Source organism: Sparus aurata, chromosome 24 (assembly GCF_900880675.1).
Source record: "Sparus aurata chromosome 24, fSpaAur1.1, whole genome shotgun sequence".
NCBI classification, from domain to species: Eukaryota; Metazoa; Chordata; class Actinopteri; order Spariformes; family Sparidae; genus Sparus; species Sparus aurata.
The window spans coordinates 476436-492390 of record NC_044210.1 but is presented as its reverse complement, the minus strand read 5'-3'; the positions used below and the strand labels follow the sequence as shown (position 1 = coordinate 492390).

Genomic DNA, 15955 nt, shown 5'->3' with positions numbered 1-15955 from the left:
TTCCCATCAGCTCAGAACCCCATTTCCTGCCCAGTTGTTTGGGTCAAGGCCCTGAAATGTGTTTCCTGCACCAGATAAGATTAGCTCAAACTGGGTGTTTGCGTTGTTTGATGAACACACACAACAAGACAGACACTGATGAAGACACTAACAAAGGTGAAAAGGGTAGGCTGACAGGCAAACATAAGAAGACTTCAAAATAATGACTTTGTAAAAGTGTCCTTGAAACTCCCAAACATTAATTAACTGTAATGATAACTTCCATTTTAAATACAGGGAGAAATTAAAGGACAAATGGACAGAAGGGTTAACTGAGTGAGCCTGTGATTGAAAGGTAAAAGACAGCAAGGGGATGTGTGACGTGAAACACAGTGAGATGAAAGGGAGAAACTCAGGAGTGCACAGTAAATCAGACTGCCATAAATCAACAAGTGGCTTTAAGAGGATAAAACTTAAAAAAAAAATGCTTTGGTGATGAGTCACACATGTCAGTGAGTATGTGGGTGCATGTGTCAGGATGATCGTTCTATAAAAGTGGTGTACTCACTACAGTGTGATGAAGATGTTGAATAGAAACTGCCTAATTTTTGTTTCATTCACTCACATTCTCCATAAGTGTATATAAAGGAATGGTAATAAAAACATACTTCACCGACTTTGAATTTGTATCAATCAGATCAAAACATGTCAAAAATGTGTGTCCACCTCCAAAAATATACCCAAAGAAAACTGTAATGGTGTGCTCATACCAAGTACATTGCACATTTTTTTGCCTTTTCTTAATAATGTGAGTTGGATGGAAGGATCATTTGTGATTATTCACGTTACTTGTGCGAGTGTGTACTCACTCTAAACAGCCATCATACTTTGTGTCTCTGAGCAGTGCAACCCCACCACCATCGAGCCCACAGCAAAGACCCACAACATGCAAATCTTTTGCTTAAAGTTGTACATTTGCAATTTGTGCAAATGATGCAAATTTCAATTTTTTTCGCATTGCCTAGCGCGAATAGTTGCACAAGAATGGAAGAGAAGTGCAGCCTAAATGCTAACATGCTGCTCCAACGAACAGTGGTGTAGCAGTGTGATGGCTATTTTCCTTGGTTTTATATGATTGTGGCATTGATTCAGCAGTGAGTCCACAGGAAATCCATTTCCCTCATCTGCCTTCCTCTCTTGTATCATGCTGTTCCTCTCTTGTTTTATGCTGTTTGGCCAAAATATTGAGGGATATCTTGTTACACACATTTTTGCTTTGTTACTCGTTGTGTGGTTAGAGGCTGGTTAGTACATGTCCCAATGACAGTTCCAGCCCTTCTAAGGGGAATGATGTAATCTGAAGGTTCAGAAAAAATACAGGCCTAGTCATGGATGTGTCCTACTCACTCATATGTGTAAATGACACTGTCTGTGTGTGTGTGCAGCCTAGCTTGGATTTACTTACCAACTTTTGGTTTATGTTCAACACATACAAAAGCACAGCCTTCTTATAGACTTTACATGTCTGGAAAATGGCATCGACATTTATAGAGGATCCCTTGGAGCTCGGTGTGTGGATTGTGATAGGTGCACTACTGGGTTGCAAATACAAATGTGACAATAAATGATATTATCAAAGATCTTGGCAAAAACACTCACAATAAGTTGATCATGGTGAATTTCCATTGTCAAGATAATTGCAAATTGGGGTAATCATGATTAGTGATGTGCAATACCACTGATTTTGGGTAGTGTTGCCGATACCAGCATGATTGGTAGGCTATTTCAAATTATAGCTACATATTGAAACTTAGGCATAGACTAATCTTTTCTTCAGTTAATTAATATGAGTTCTTATTTAAAGACTTCTCAGAGATAACAAACATAACGTAGAGAAATATATAGAATCTCTATATCAATATACAGTTCACGGTTAAGCATCTTCAGAATAGGTATAATTCTGTACAGACTTGAGCTTTAGATTTAGATTTTTTTCAGAATATTTAGTTTTTCTTTTATTACCTACTTTTTGACCACTTACTTTTTTATGTCACTATTTGTTAATATCATATATTATACCATTCTTCTTAAAAGGAGGCAGGGATCTCTTGACCTGAGGTCTGTCTTGTCCTAGCAGTAACTCTACTACCTCACAGCCCATCCACACACATCGCATTCAACTTAGTAGCTGTTCTGAGGCTGCGCTTGTGGTCTGCCATTATCAAAGTAAAGCCCAACGCATTACGCATTTAAAGAGCTGCATTATGCATGCGAGGTGGAATGAGAAGTAGTTCTTATCAAACGGTGGGTAATAGATCCTGGTGATAGCATAGTAACTTTGTACTGTGTATCTGTTGGTGACTAAAAAATTAGTGTGGCATGTAAATAACCATCTTTTCACATGAGAACCAATAGGATAATGTTGACATGAAATTTTCATGTCGTCCCATGCCTATTAAGAAAGCCCCCTATTGCCTTCTTCATTTTTTTCAATAATAAGATCTATGCATGTCCTCATGAATGAATGAAATGAGTTTGGGGAATCATACATCTAAATGCAGAAGACGAGACAAGTGTGGTTGTTCCAACTGAGTAATTAGTGGTGTGCAGTGTTCCAACCCCACCTTTTAGTGTCGAATAATTGTACTGGGGATCTCACCAAAAGGGTAACGGAAAGCAGAACCAAAGGGAGCGGGTTTTGATACTAGGGCTGGGTGATTAATTGAATTTCAATTTCGATTTCGATTTTGGCTTCCCTCAATCATTAAAACAAGATAATCGTAATAAATCGATCATTCTGCCGCACGCCGTGTCTTGTGTGGTAAATGCAGCAAACCTGTGCACTCCGCTCCGCCCCGCCCCCGCCTGAAAATCTTCACTTTCAGCCATGCCGGTGTGTATTGCCAGTGCGTGTTTTGAAAAAACGTGTAGAGGAAGACGGTAGAAGATGGCAGAAATGCAGCCTGGTAAAGCGAATTCTGTGGTGTGGAAATACTTCGGTTTCGAGGAGTCTGACTCGGAACAAACGAAGATATTGTGAAAGAAATGTCACGCGATCGTGTCTGCACCTCAAGGGAACACGACCAATTTATTTAACCATTTAAAGTCCACACACAGAGTAATACATGACCAAGTAGTGAAGGAACAAAAGTGAAAAGCTCCTCGACTCCTGCCAACACCACACAGCCCTCAGTTAAGGACACACTTTACAATGCCACCACATATCCACCCAGCTCCCACAGGCATAAAGAAATAACGGATGCCGTCACATACATGATTGCCAAAGACATGTGCCCTATCAACAACGTTAGCGACCCGGGGTTCAATAAACTGATTAACACATTTGACAAGCGGTATGTGTTACCATCAAGTCACCATATCAGCAGAATTGCGCTGCCTGCCCTTTATGACGAATGTCACGGAAAAGTTGCAAGAGAAGTGTCAACAGCATTATAATTTGCCACCACAACGGACCTATGGTCGAGCCGCACTGGGATAGTGTTTATTTTTTATTTTTACATATTATTTAATTCATTTTATCGTTATATTTTTCTCTTATTTATTTTCATTTTTCTTGTTTTTCAAGTCCGTGTTAAAAGAAATACCAGAGTTCAAAGTTCAATAAGTGCTTGTTCTCAAATCAATGAATAATCGTCTTTAATAATCGTGATTACAATATCAATCAAAATAATCGTGATTATGATTTTTGCTATAATCGAGCAGCCCTATTTGATACTATCCAAAACATTTGATAATGGAAACACAAAAATAACTTTAATGTGTAACTGGACTGCTTGGAAGAAGGAAAGCCTTTGTCAAGACTAATGAACAAATTATCAATGGAGTCATTTGGGCTAAATCCTTTGTTCTAACTGGCTGGGTCTTCATGGTCAGTGGCAAGGCTAGCCCTTTTTGTAGGGGCTCATACCCAACCAAAACTTGCCTTAGCCCATTCTATCGTTTAGTCCTCAAGTTGTATATCCTTTTATTTTTGCAAACCTGTTTCGTTTGGAGATGGGGAAAATGGTAACAGGCTCTAATGGGCCAGTAAAATCAAGCACAACCTCCCTGCATACATCTCTTTCTCTGATTGGTGGGTGGGTGCCTCCTGTTTTACAAAACAAAAAATGCAGCCTGAGAGCACCAAACTTGATTCCTAGAGGCAGGGCAGATAACTTGCAGTGCAGCTGTAGAATCATAAGAACTCGACAAATGGCAGCAGTGTGTTGTAATAGCAATGACCAGGTAATGCTTAATTTTTGGACCTTGACATAATCTGTCAGATGTCTATTAAACGGCAGTTGCCCACAAGACGATTTTATCAATGCCTCTTCTTACGTTTAGGTTTGCAGAATAGGCTAGTAATGATGCGTAGCATGATAAGCTAGAGTGCCAGGAGGTAGCGCTAGCTATTCAGTTGCAGAGAGTTAACTGGTTGCCAAGCGGCAAGATATGAAAGTTATAAAATGCCACCGTGAAACTATGTCTGATGCCAAGTTAGAAAGTCTATCAGTAAGTTAATGTGGCACAAAATAAGCATAGTCGAGTCCCTAGTCAGGTTGGTGAAGCATCGTGGCAATAGTATAGTGCTAGCAGCTAGTAGACTAAACATATAATAGTGACAGCATTTGAATGACAAGAATCTTCATTTTTTTACACTACAAAAGTCTGCTTTTCATACTGGCTGTCGATGGAAAGGGGATTCATTGTCACTATAGGCTACTGTGGGATACCATCTTAAAGGGATATTCCGGTGTAAATTTAATCCATGGTCTAACACACCGTGAAACTGTAGCCATTTTTAGACAGAGCACCAAGCCGCCAATTTGCCCGTCCTTTTGGTGGCTCAGTCCGCGGTTTTAGACAGAGGCCGGCAAATTGGGGGTCTGTTGTGGTCCGCCGATTTCCGCCTCAGAGGGTACACTTATTTCCGCCTCGCCCGCTATCTAAAAACGAGGCGGAAATGTGCCGGCCTCTGCGTGAGGTGGGCGGAGGTGTCAATGACCTGCACTGTTGTGCGACCTACAGCCGGGGAGTTTTAAAACCAAGAAACAGCTGATCACAGCAGTCAGTCCATCATTTCATCCGCGGACATTAAGATGAGCAACTGGACAGCCGCTGAGATCCAGGAGATGCTAGCGTCTCCTCGGTCTCTGTAGCTGTTTGGTTGTGTTAGCTTGTTGTTGTGTCTGCAAGCTAAGGACAGTCGCTACTTTCAAATTAAAAGCCCCCCGCTAAGAACCCAGTTCTAAACTCCAATGGGGTGCAATGTAAAGCTCCTATTTTGAAGACAAATTCATTGTCACCATTCACAGCCCAACTTCGAGCTTCACGTCACGTCACATGTTTACGCCTACCTTAGAGGCGGCTTTTGGAAAAGGAGGAATATTATGCCTCAGTTTTAGAAAGACAGGCCGGCACATTGCCGTCCTTACCTTGGAGCAAATGTGCCGCGTTTTCTATCTAAAAAGGGCTTGTGTTAGACTCCCTCTCGAGAGATCAAGTTAGCAGATCGCTAATTTACGGAGTTTTATCAACCTCAGAAACGACTGCACGATAACAATAAACTGCAGTAAATGGATCCAAATATAAACCGCCACCAAAAAGCCACAAATAATGCTCAGAACAGCACCAAACTTCAGCAACAGTACAAATTGGGTCTCAGCACATAGTCCAAGGCATTTAACCTCCGCTAGCTTAGCTGGATTTCTACTGAAAAGCTGACAAAATGTACCACTCTTCTGAAGCAGCTTCCTGTTGGCGGGAAGTCCCGACGATTCAATTACCGAGTGCAGTAGAGTTCCGCTGCTCATGGATGAAAATGTCTGATTATGACTCCATGGAAAAGCAATCAAAGTTCATATGTGTCTTATCTGCCAATTTATGACAGTTATTATCGAGAGCGGTCAGGGCAAAGAACGGAATTGAGCATTTCTAACCGCACTGGATAATCGTTCCCCGACCCGGAAGCTGATGGAGGAGAGTTGAAATCTGTTTTTAGCTTCCCAATAGAAATCCAGCTAAGCTAGTGGAGGTTAGATGCCCCAGACTATGTGCTGAGACCCTATTTGTACTGTTGCTGAAGTTTGGTGCTGTTCTGAGCATTATTTGTGGCTTTTTGGTGGCGGTTTATATTTGAATCCATTTACTGCAGTGTATTGTTGTCGTGCGGTCGTTTCTGAGGTTGATAAAACTCCGTAAGTAGTTTATATTTTATGTCTGTTTAGTTTTTTATTATGTGTATTTAGCTTTGGTAATTACAACAGGAATGTCATCATGCAATCTTAATGACAATAATGATGGTTGAATTAATTGTGGAAATTGAATTGAAGTGTGTTTCACCCAGTTCCCCTTTCTTCAGGGTGTTCATGTTCAGCGCAGATGTGCAGGTAGGTCTCTAATTGCAAGTGGAAATGTCACATGACAGTGGCTGCAAATTGCTGCAAAAGGTTTTGGTATTGAAATATAAACTTTGATTCATAGATATCCTCTGATGCTGATTTATTGAGTGATCCATGAATACGAGTGAGACAGCAACGTTCCTTAACATGTAAAGGTAAAGTTTCTTTACAAGCAGACATGAAAAACAGCAGTAAAGAATACATTCCTAATGAATAAAGACACTAGGTAAATGAGATATCATGTGACAAAATGCTTCAGCAAAATTCCTTCAAATTATGGCATATTTAATTTAAGTTAGAGAGGGCACATGACTGAAATGGAACCACTGGATCTTGGTCATACATCACTCACACATACATACACACACACACACACACCCACACACACTCACTCACACACACACACACACACACACACACACACACACACACACACACACACACACACACACACTCAACTAGACTAAAAAATAAACATACATTTTAATAGACATACATTCTTTTGTGTTTTTTATTTTTTTTTATTTTTACATCAGTAAGTAGGTGAGTAAAATTTGTAGGTGCCATCCCTGTGAATTTGGATATTACACATCACCATATCGCGATTTTGATAATATTGCTAATATTTGTATAGCCCTAGTTTCAACTTAATGTCTCAGCACATGCAAATATGCAAATATTGTAGTGCTTAAACTACACATTATAGCACTGGCTTTGAAATATGGAAGTGTATGCAAAGTTTATAAATTAGATAAACAAATTTGGATTTAGTTGGTGTTGATGTATTAAATGTTTTCTTCGATTCTAATTGTTAAAAACTTGGAGGTTATCCAGCTGTTGAGCTGTGTGTGTGTGTGTGTGTGTGTGTGTGTGTGTGTGTGTGTGTGTGTGTGTGTGTGTGATGTAAGGTTTTGTTGTGTGCCCAGGGCCACACAGAACATTACTTAACTTCACATCAACAGGAAACTGTAAAGCTTCAAGTGGTACTCTGAGCAAAGCTTTAGAGCCTGACTCATCTTTAATAGACCCCTCTGTGGAAGTGAGTGTGTTCATTCGCTTTAGTATGTGTGTGCGTGTCTAATGGGGGTTGTAGCACAGACACTTGTTTGTGAGAGAGCCTCTTTGGTATAATAATGGTTACTTGTGAGTTCAAACTGTTCGGAGGCATTTACAGGACAACCTGGCTCTGCTTTGACGTCCACAGCAGAGTTAACCCTTCAGAAACATGACAGTAGTTTCAAATGAGCCTGCCACAGATTGTATTAAATTATTAAAAGATCACTATTATTTGCAACATGAGTTATGGTACAGTGCCATATAAAGTATTTGAGATCCAGTGATCTTTTTAATCAGGATTTCACTGGGCATATTTGCTCAAGATTTAGAACATTGTTTCTTCTGTTTCTTCTTCTATTCAAATAAAAAGAACACTATTGAGATGTCAGAGGTGCCAGATTCAGTGTTAGTAATGAGAGTTTATTATGATTTTTTCTCACAAACGCAAGAGTGGAACAGTTGTAGCCATCTAAATTGAATGTTATTCACAGTAGGTGTAGCAAATATCCCTGTTTGTTCACAAGTGAGAAAACTGCTAACCACTTGTACTGACACTGTAGTATGCCATCGTGGGCAACACAGAAATTCCAGTTAATAGTTCAGAAGTAGTTTTAGTGTATTTGGCTATCATCAATGAAAGCTGCACTTTAGAGCCCTGAATTGAGATATGGATCATGCAGATACCATGGGACCAAATACAATTCTTGCAGGCAGTTTAAACCTTTTCTGTGGGTTGGAGGGGCTATCAAAAAATAATCAGCAGGTTCCTGAATTGCTAGCTTACTAGGTTAACTAACTTTCCCACCAACTAATAAGCATGTAGCATCACTGGTAATCCACAGTCAGTTTTTTAAACATGTCTGTAGCGTGCTGTGTTAATTTACTACAAAAGCAAACCAGACATTTCCGACTGCTGCTCACATTAAAAGCTTTTAATTAGCAAAATATGGGTTGGCTAGTCACAAGAGATGCATTGTTCACTGAGTTTCGCAAGCTTAACATTTATCAAAAATTAAACAGAGCAAACAACAGTCATTTGGGGCATTTAAAATTCTTATTCTTCTTATTATTATTAAAAAATAATTATGTTGGGGTAGATTTATTAAGTTTGTGAAGAGCTGCGAGTGACAGCCTGCATCTCGACCCTGTCAGAAAGGTAACTCCCATTATCAGGTTCTCTATTAGCATTGAGTTTAAATCTGAAGTATTACCAAAAAATTTGCCTTTGCTTTTCTCTTTGGCAACAAATCAAATGAGGGGGATTGGACGTAAATGTTTGCGGCAGGACTAGAAACACACATTGAGGAAGTGGGCAGAGGCGGAGCTCACAGCATGCAGGAGTGGGAGGTAATGGTCAGAAATCTAGCAGGAGCAGGCAAGGGCGGGATGAAGAAATGAGGTGAAGAGACTTGCGCAGGGCCTTCCCGTACATCCTCTGCATGTGTGTATGTTTGTCCATCCTCAGCTTTGTTTCCTCCTACAGACAATGCAGCTCATTGAGCAAACAACATGGGGAAGTGGGACACTATTCAACGGCTTCGGTCATAGAGTGATATGCTTGGAGACAGATCCACTCCTAGTTTGTTTTTGGTGTTTATGCTTCAGCTGGAAAACAAAAAAAAGTGAATGAGGGAAAACAGAGATACCAAAAATTATACAACGTTAAAAAAGATAGATAGAGAAGCGATTACCTATGTTCCTATCAACAGGTTATAAGCCTCCATAGTACTATGAAGAACTACCCATGATAAGACATTGCAAATGTGCGTGTCTGCGTGCTCTTGTGGGTCAGTGAGGTGCAGCTGCATGTGTACATAATCCTGTGTCTGTAGCAGTCCTGGGTGTGTCTGTTTGTTTTCGGTGGGTGTGCCTTCCTCTGCAGATCAACTCCCTGATCCTCACAACCCTGCTGGTGATGCCTGAGCACTTTTCACACTAGCCGTTTTTATACTGGGCAGCAAGCCGCCAATTTGGCAAGCTACGAACGGTCGCTACTTTCAAATTAAAAGCCCCCTGCTAAGAACCCAGTTCCAATGGGGTGCAATGTAAAGCTCCTATTTTGAAGACAAATTCATTGTCACTGTTCACTGCCCAACTTCGTGCTTCACGTCACTTCACATGTTAACGCCGACTCCGGTGGCTGCTTTTGGAAAAGGAGGAATATTACGCCTCCCTTTTAGAAAGACAAGGCGGCACATTGCCGCCCTTACCTTGGAGCAAATGTGCCGCCTTTTCTATCAACAAAGAGCTACTGTTTTCTGCCAACATAGAATAAGCTCTAAGTCATGCCAACAGCCATGTTGATCCCTGTTATGCTGTATAATATGGACAACAGCAAAGCAGAAGGAAACAGTTCAGACTTCAGAGTTACAGTTATGATTGGTCAGCATCTAGTTTTTGATACTTTTAAACATTCCCCAGGATTAACTACCAGCTGATTACAAATCACATTAAATCACTGCTATACTGTCTTTCGCCATTGCTGCAGTGCACTTCAACTGTAATTTTCCATCTTATGTCACATTAAAGTTTATGTTATTATGTTAATTTTTAGGTCTACTGCATTTCATGTATTTGTTTATTTTGTAAAAGTATTTTGAGCTGCATTTCTTGTGTGAAAGGTGCTATGCAAATAAAGACTAATGTAAATAATTACATTTGCATTATTTTCACACACCAAAAATATGATACATGTTCTGTAGCATTAGAACCATGTCCATCCTCGCAGCACTTAGTGGGTGATTGATTCTGAGATGGGCACATAGATTTGAAGTATTAACATCTCCAGCTGTCACCTTCTTCATGCAAATCTTGCACATAGCCTTGTCTTGGTTTAATTTCTTTCCCTTATCATTTGGCTGGAATGCATAATGCTGTCAATTTGCAGCAATTGCAGTTTTTTGGGGACAAACTCACTCCCCCGGTTGTAACCTTTGTTGTGCTCGTACATGTGAGTAGACATATTTCACTCTCCCCTCTTTGTGACAACAAGTTGAAGAAACTAGTGGCACAGTGCCTACTCTGTCAAATCTGACAAAGTAGACTAATCTTTTTAACTTGTTCAAACTTTTCAGCTCACTTCAATTAATACTTTACTTGGTTTTTCTGGGGTAATCTGCTTACTGACTTTTTAAAAATGACCTTTTAAAATGTACAGTGTAATAGCCTACCGCATCACATTTTGCACAACAAACAGTTAAAAAAGGTTTTGATTAATTTTACTTCCCCAAAAAGTGACTTTTGAAGAAGAGATCTATGGCTTAGGAACCTCCACAGGGAAGAGGACAATGGTACTCGGGGGCCTGGCTAATGTCCGTCTGTGTCAGATACTTTGTGTGATAGTTGTGTCATAGTACAACACAGGGTTGCATAACAAAATTAAAGAAAGTAACTCCTTCATGCTAACCTATGTACAGTTATTTCGGCTATTAAACATTTAATCATAAACGCGCATCTAAGAAAACATTTTGTTGTGCATCTTTTAATCTGGGGGAATGTTAACAACAGCAACAAGATAGAGAATAATATGCTCATCGTCTTCATATAGAAGGTTTAAAAGCAGGTAAACACTGTCCATCACTCTTGATTGCGTGTGAGTCCACCTCTCCTCATCCAGCTGTAGTCCTGCACTTTGAGGCTCTGAACACAGACCACCTGTCAAATGTAAAAGTCTGATTTCCTGTTACTTTTGACCAGTCTAACTTTCCATTTGTCCATTTAATTTTCCTGCAAGCAGACATTGGCTAGGAGCAGCCTTAAATCAAAACTAGATTAGCATGTCTCTTATACTGAGTGAAGTGTGCAGTGATTATCTCAAAGTCTTCTGCTCTTAATGCATAACCTGTGATTTCTTCTCCAGCACTGATTAATGTATTTCTGTCAAAGGCAATACGTATTTCGGCAATACAGCGGAAAATTCAACACTTATATTAACACGAATGTAGTGAAACTTCACGCTCGCCATTGCAGTGACACTTTATAACAGAGTAACTAATAATGATTACTGAGTAAAGGACTTGTGCTGATTGTGCCTGTACATTGAAGCATATCAGAAAATAATCTGACTGATGGTGTAATTAAAGTTTTTAGTGTGGGAAAAATATAGCCCTACCATAAACCACAAGCTTTTTTGCAGAGGGCAATTTTAAACTGAATAATTCACATAAATTGAGCTGACCTACTGAGAAAGAGGCAGCTTTGCTACAAAGATGTAATTAGTTTACAATAATGTTACATTGGTCAGTCAACAGAAACACTGACATATGTCAGAAATACATTACATGGAGATTGAAAGTCACTTGCTACATCATAAACCACATAATCAAAGCTATGAATTAAGTAAAATTAGATAAAATGGTCAGGTTAGAGTTTACGTGGGGGAAATTGCATCCAGAAAAAAGACACTAAACAAAGTGAAATGTAAATAACATATTCACAAGAAAAGTACATAATTAAAATCTTTGGGAAATGATATTATAATAATCTATAAATAAATCCCATGAGTAATAAAGATGGATATAATATGATATGTCTTTAGTACTTTTTGACGACAAAACTTCTCGGTGGCACTGACCAGGGGGGTCACCTAAGTGATGAGGATTAACCTGGATATATGTTGAAAATATTGGCGAAATGTAACAATTGCTAAGATAAGTCTTGACCAACTTGTGGGCTGACATTGACATTGGAGTCCATTCATACCATGTAGTAATGTGGAAACAATCTGGCAGTGTGTGTAGCTATGACCAGAATATGTAATCTAGTGCTTGATCATTAGATGAGCTGCAGGTGCGTGAAGTGCAGGAGCTCCAGCTTACCACGCAAACCATACCTCAGCCTCAGCACAGAACAACCAGCACACAAAGCACATAGAAACAACCCCACAAAAAGTCCACAATCATGACAGTCAGAAGCTACTTATCAAAGAATATCAATATTTATCCCTGCATTAAAACAAGACCGTCCCCTATCCACTCATATCAGTTATTAATCATTACCCAGTCTGCGTGGAGGGTCAACCACAAAAACATTCATTCCAAACCACATAGTGGTTATATAGTGGGTGAGAAAAGCCCTCCAACATCAGGCCTGCATGGATTCAGGCTTACAACCACATTCCTCTTGTTCTTCTTATGTAGCCTAGATTCCTTGTGGTACATTGCTGCCCCCCACAGGATGGGATGCAATTTGAATCTGTGTGCACATTTATTTCCAGTGACAAGTATTAACTTGCTGTAAGTTAAATAGACATTTGATTGGCTATTTTTGTGAGTTTGTATTCATTTAATTAATATTTTTCCCTTCACAAGCTCAGTATTCTGTAAATGATTGAGTGTGTAATGTCATTGTGACAAATGTTCGTGGTTCTCATGAGAAAAGCCAGGGAGTCCCAAACCTTGCTGGTTTTGTCTTCCCCACTCCCCTCCCTCAGAGCTGTGAGTGTGACTTCACTCATGGGGCTTTTCTATCCACATGTGCTGGCTCAGCTTGATTTGGTTTGACTCAGCATATCAGCCCAGCACAGCTGGGATTTGCATTTCCATAAATTTCTCCGTTTCTCCAAACGCTGAGTCGGATTCAACTTTTCAGCTGCAGCCGGCAGTGTTTTTTTGGTGGGGGAACCACCTGCAGCACCCTCTACCACAGCTAAAACCGACTACACTCTTTAAAATTAATAGGAAAACCTGTGTTTTTGCTGCAACAGCAGATACAATGTGAATTGAGTCTAAAACAGGTAATGGAAAAAAACTCTATGCTGCTCGGTGTTAACTTACATGGCCAAAAGTGTCAATAGAAAATTTTAAAACTAAGACTTTATTGGGGGTTTGTGACTCAAAAAGGTTGCGAATGTTGAAGTTGAGTTAGCTTAAACTAAAGTTCAGTTCCCACAGACCCCTTTTAGCCCTTTTACCTTTTCTTTTAAAAAAAATGTGTAGTAAAGTGTAATGTGATGTCTGCTGGATGGGCCAGCAATGGTTGAGGGCATTAAACAAGATATGTACCAGTAGTTTTATAATCATTCAGAGTTTCTTTGGTTGTATAAGTAGCATTAACAAATTTGATTTGTGTCTATGGACCATCCTTAAGTCTACACAGGCTTATACTACAGAATATGTCAGCTATGATCTATGATGTTTCCGTATACATGCGTGTATGCACGCGTGTGTGTGTGTGTAAACAAGCATGCCTGCCTGCTTGAGTTCACTGCCTGTAGAGCAATTGTGCAGGTGTGCTTTTTTACCACCTGGGGGAAACACTGAGTCCTTGTTAATTCACCATTGTGCTGCAGACCAGCGACTCTTCGAGCTAGGTGCCTTATCATATTCCACAGGTTCTCCAGCCACAACAATTTAAGCATGACTCTCGTAATCCATGGTTCTAATCCCGTGTCTAGGGACAGCCAGGAATCCTTGGAACTGCAGTTGTTTTGAGTGGATAACTTCAAGCACAATCAAAACACATTGGTCATATTTCAAGTCACACTGGCCAAAAAACAAACAATAATAAATCAAATTTAGTAATATCTTTCTGTCAAGTAGAATTTGAACATCTTTCGGTTGGTATTGAGTTATAAGAGACTTAAGTTAAAGATTCAGTAACTGTTGTTTGCCGCTTCCATGTGGTCTGACCCTGTGTGATCAGCTGCCTCAATAGTACTGAGCATGTGCAGCTTATCAGAGATCAGAAAGAAGCAAGATGGATCACTCACTAGTAACTTCTGTTCCGGCTTCGAAACAAAATTGTGTCTAACAGAAAGGCAACACGTTAACTGCTCATTAGTTAATTACCAGGTTTACCCGGATGTAAGAAAACCTGTGTCTACAAGCTAATTTCATAATCAGCGTAAGGGCCTATAGGATTAAGCTTGCAGTTGTTGTTTAATTTGGTAGTATTAATAATGATTATGGTTAAAGAATGTCCCCAGTGCAGTTTTTAGTATAGCTGCAAGTGTGAGGAATTAATTGCCTGTGATCTGTCTACTGAGCAGAATAGCTTTCATTTTATAATGAAATCTGCTGAAGCAAGTCATTTCTTTTTTCAGAGGCAAATTTAGCTGAGTAAAAACACTAGATGAAATGTGTTATTTTTTTATGTATACTAATTTTAAATAATGGTGAGTTTGAAATGCAGATAGTGTCACCATGTGCCCATTTATTAAGCATGGTTCATGTTCTGAAACTACAGGAGCTAAAAATTGTTAATATGTATATATTATATATATATATATATATATATATATATATATATATATATATATATATATATATATATATATATACATACACATACACATACACATACACACATGTATAGTCAGTAGTATCCGTTTGCTGCTGACTGTTCTTTTTTGTTTCCATGTTAATGCTTGTTCAGAGATACACACTCAACATTCCTTCATCATTGTGATGATTGCACATTGCCTCTCTTCTCAGATATCTTACTCATAACATTTAACTGAAATAATTGAATATTTTTTTTAACTAGGCTTATCAGATGACAAAAACACAGCACAGTGGAGCAGGGATTAGTGGCAGTAACCACCTCAGGCTGGCCTGCAGGTCCTGGTTAGCTCTTTGACCATTAGTCTTGGGATGAAAGCCAGAGGATAAGCTGACAATAGCACCAAGAGCTAGACAATACACTTACAGCAGCCCTTGGCTAAAAAAACAGTGAACATTGAAGGAAGAGACCCTCTTTTTCCAATGTTCTCCGGCATATGGCTCTGGGTCAGGAACATATAACTCTCTGGACTGAGTTGATGCAGGAGAAGCAGGTAGACTGGGTTGAGTTGTTGGAGCTTGTGGGGAGAGTTGGGAGGCTAAAATAGCTGCCTGATTAGTTAACAGAGTAATTTGGTTTACCAGAGCTTGATTGCTGTCTGACAGAGTCTGGTCTTGTTGTCCCAGTAATGATCCCTGATTGGAGAGTGCTAGGTAGATGTCTGCTGAATCCGGTTCCGTGTCTTCTGGTTCCATGACTGATAAATTTGTACTGTTGTCTGTCAAAGTAGTGGACCCAAAAAGCAGAACACGGATAAAGTTGAGTTTAAGATTGGATTTTATTGTAGAAAGGTTCTGATGTAGAGAGGTTGTTGCGGAGCAGGCAAGGAGGCCTGCTGGCAGGAGAGTGGTCGAAGGAGGCTGATGAGGACTGCAGATGAAAAGTGGACCACGTAGGTGAACTGACAAAGACTGGAGTGAGGAACCAGGGAGATATAATTTTGAGTTTTGATTAGTGGATGATCTGCAGCTGTGCATGCGGAGCGTCAGCCAGACACACAAAGGCTGTATCTCAATTCAGAGTCTGCATCCTTCGGAGGCCACATTTGAAGGCCAATTATGTCACAACGCCGCATGAAGGCTGCCTGGGTAGCTGGCTATTGGCTAATATGGCGAAAGTAGAGTCGCTATTGTTCTACTTTATGTTGATGTAGCTACTGTAATGAAAAGCACAGGTGCTCGTGTATTGATTAACTGATATTTTATTCCAAAAGTCGTCATAAATAAAGGGAACCACCA

General features: G+C 39.8%; 1 protein-coding gene across 1 annotated transcript in view; it reads left to right on the top strand.

Moving 5' to 3' along the window:
* Positions 1–15955, top strand: part of septin12 (septin 12) — a 102154-nt gene that overhangs the window by 31478 nt on the left and 54721 nt on the right. The gene's annotated exons all lie outside the window — the stretch shown is intronic.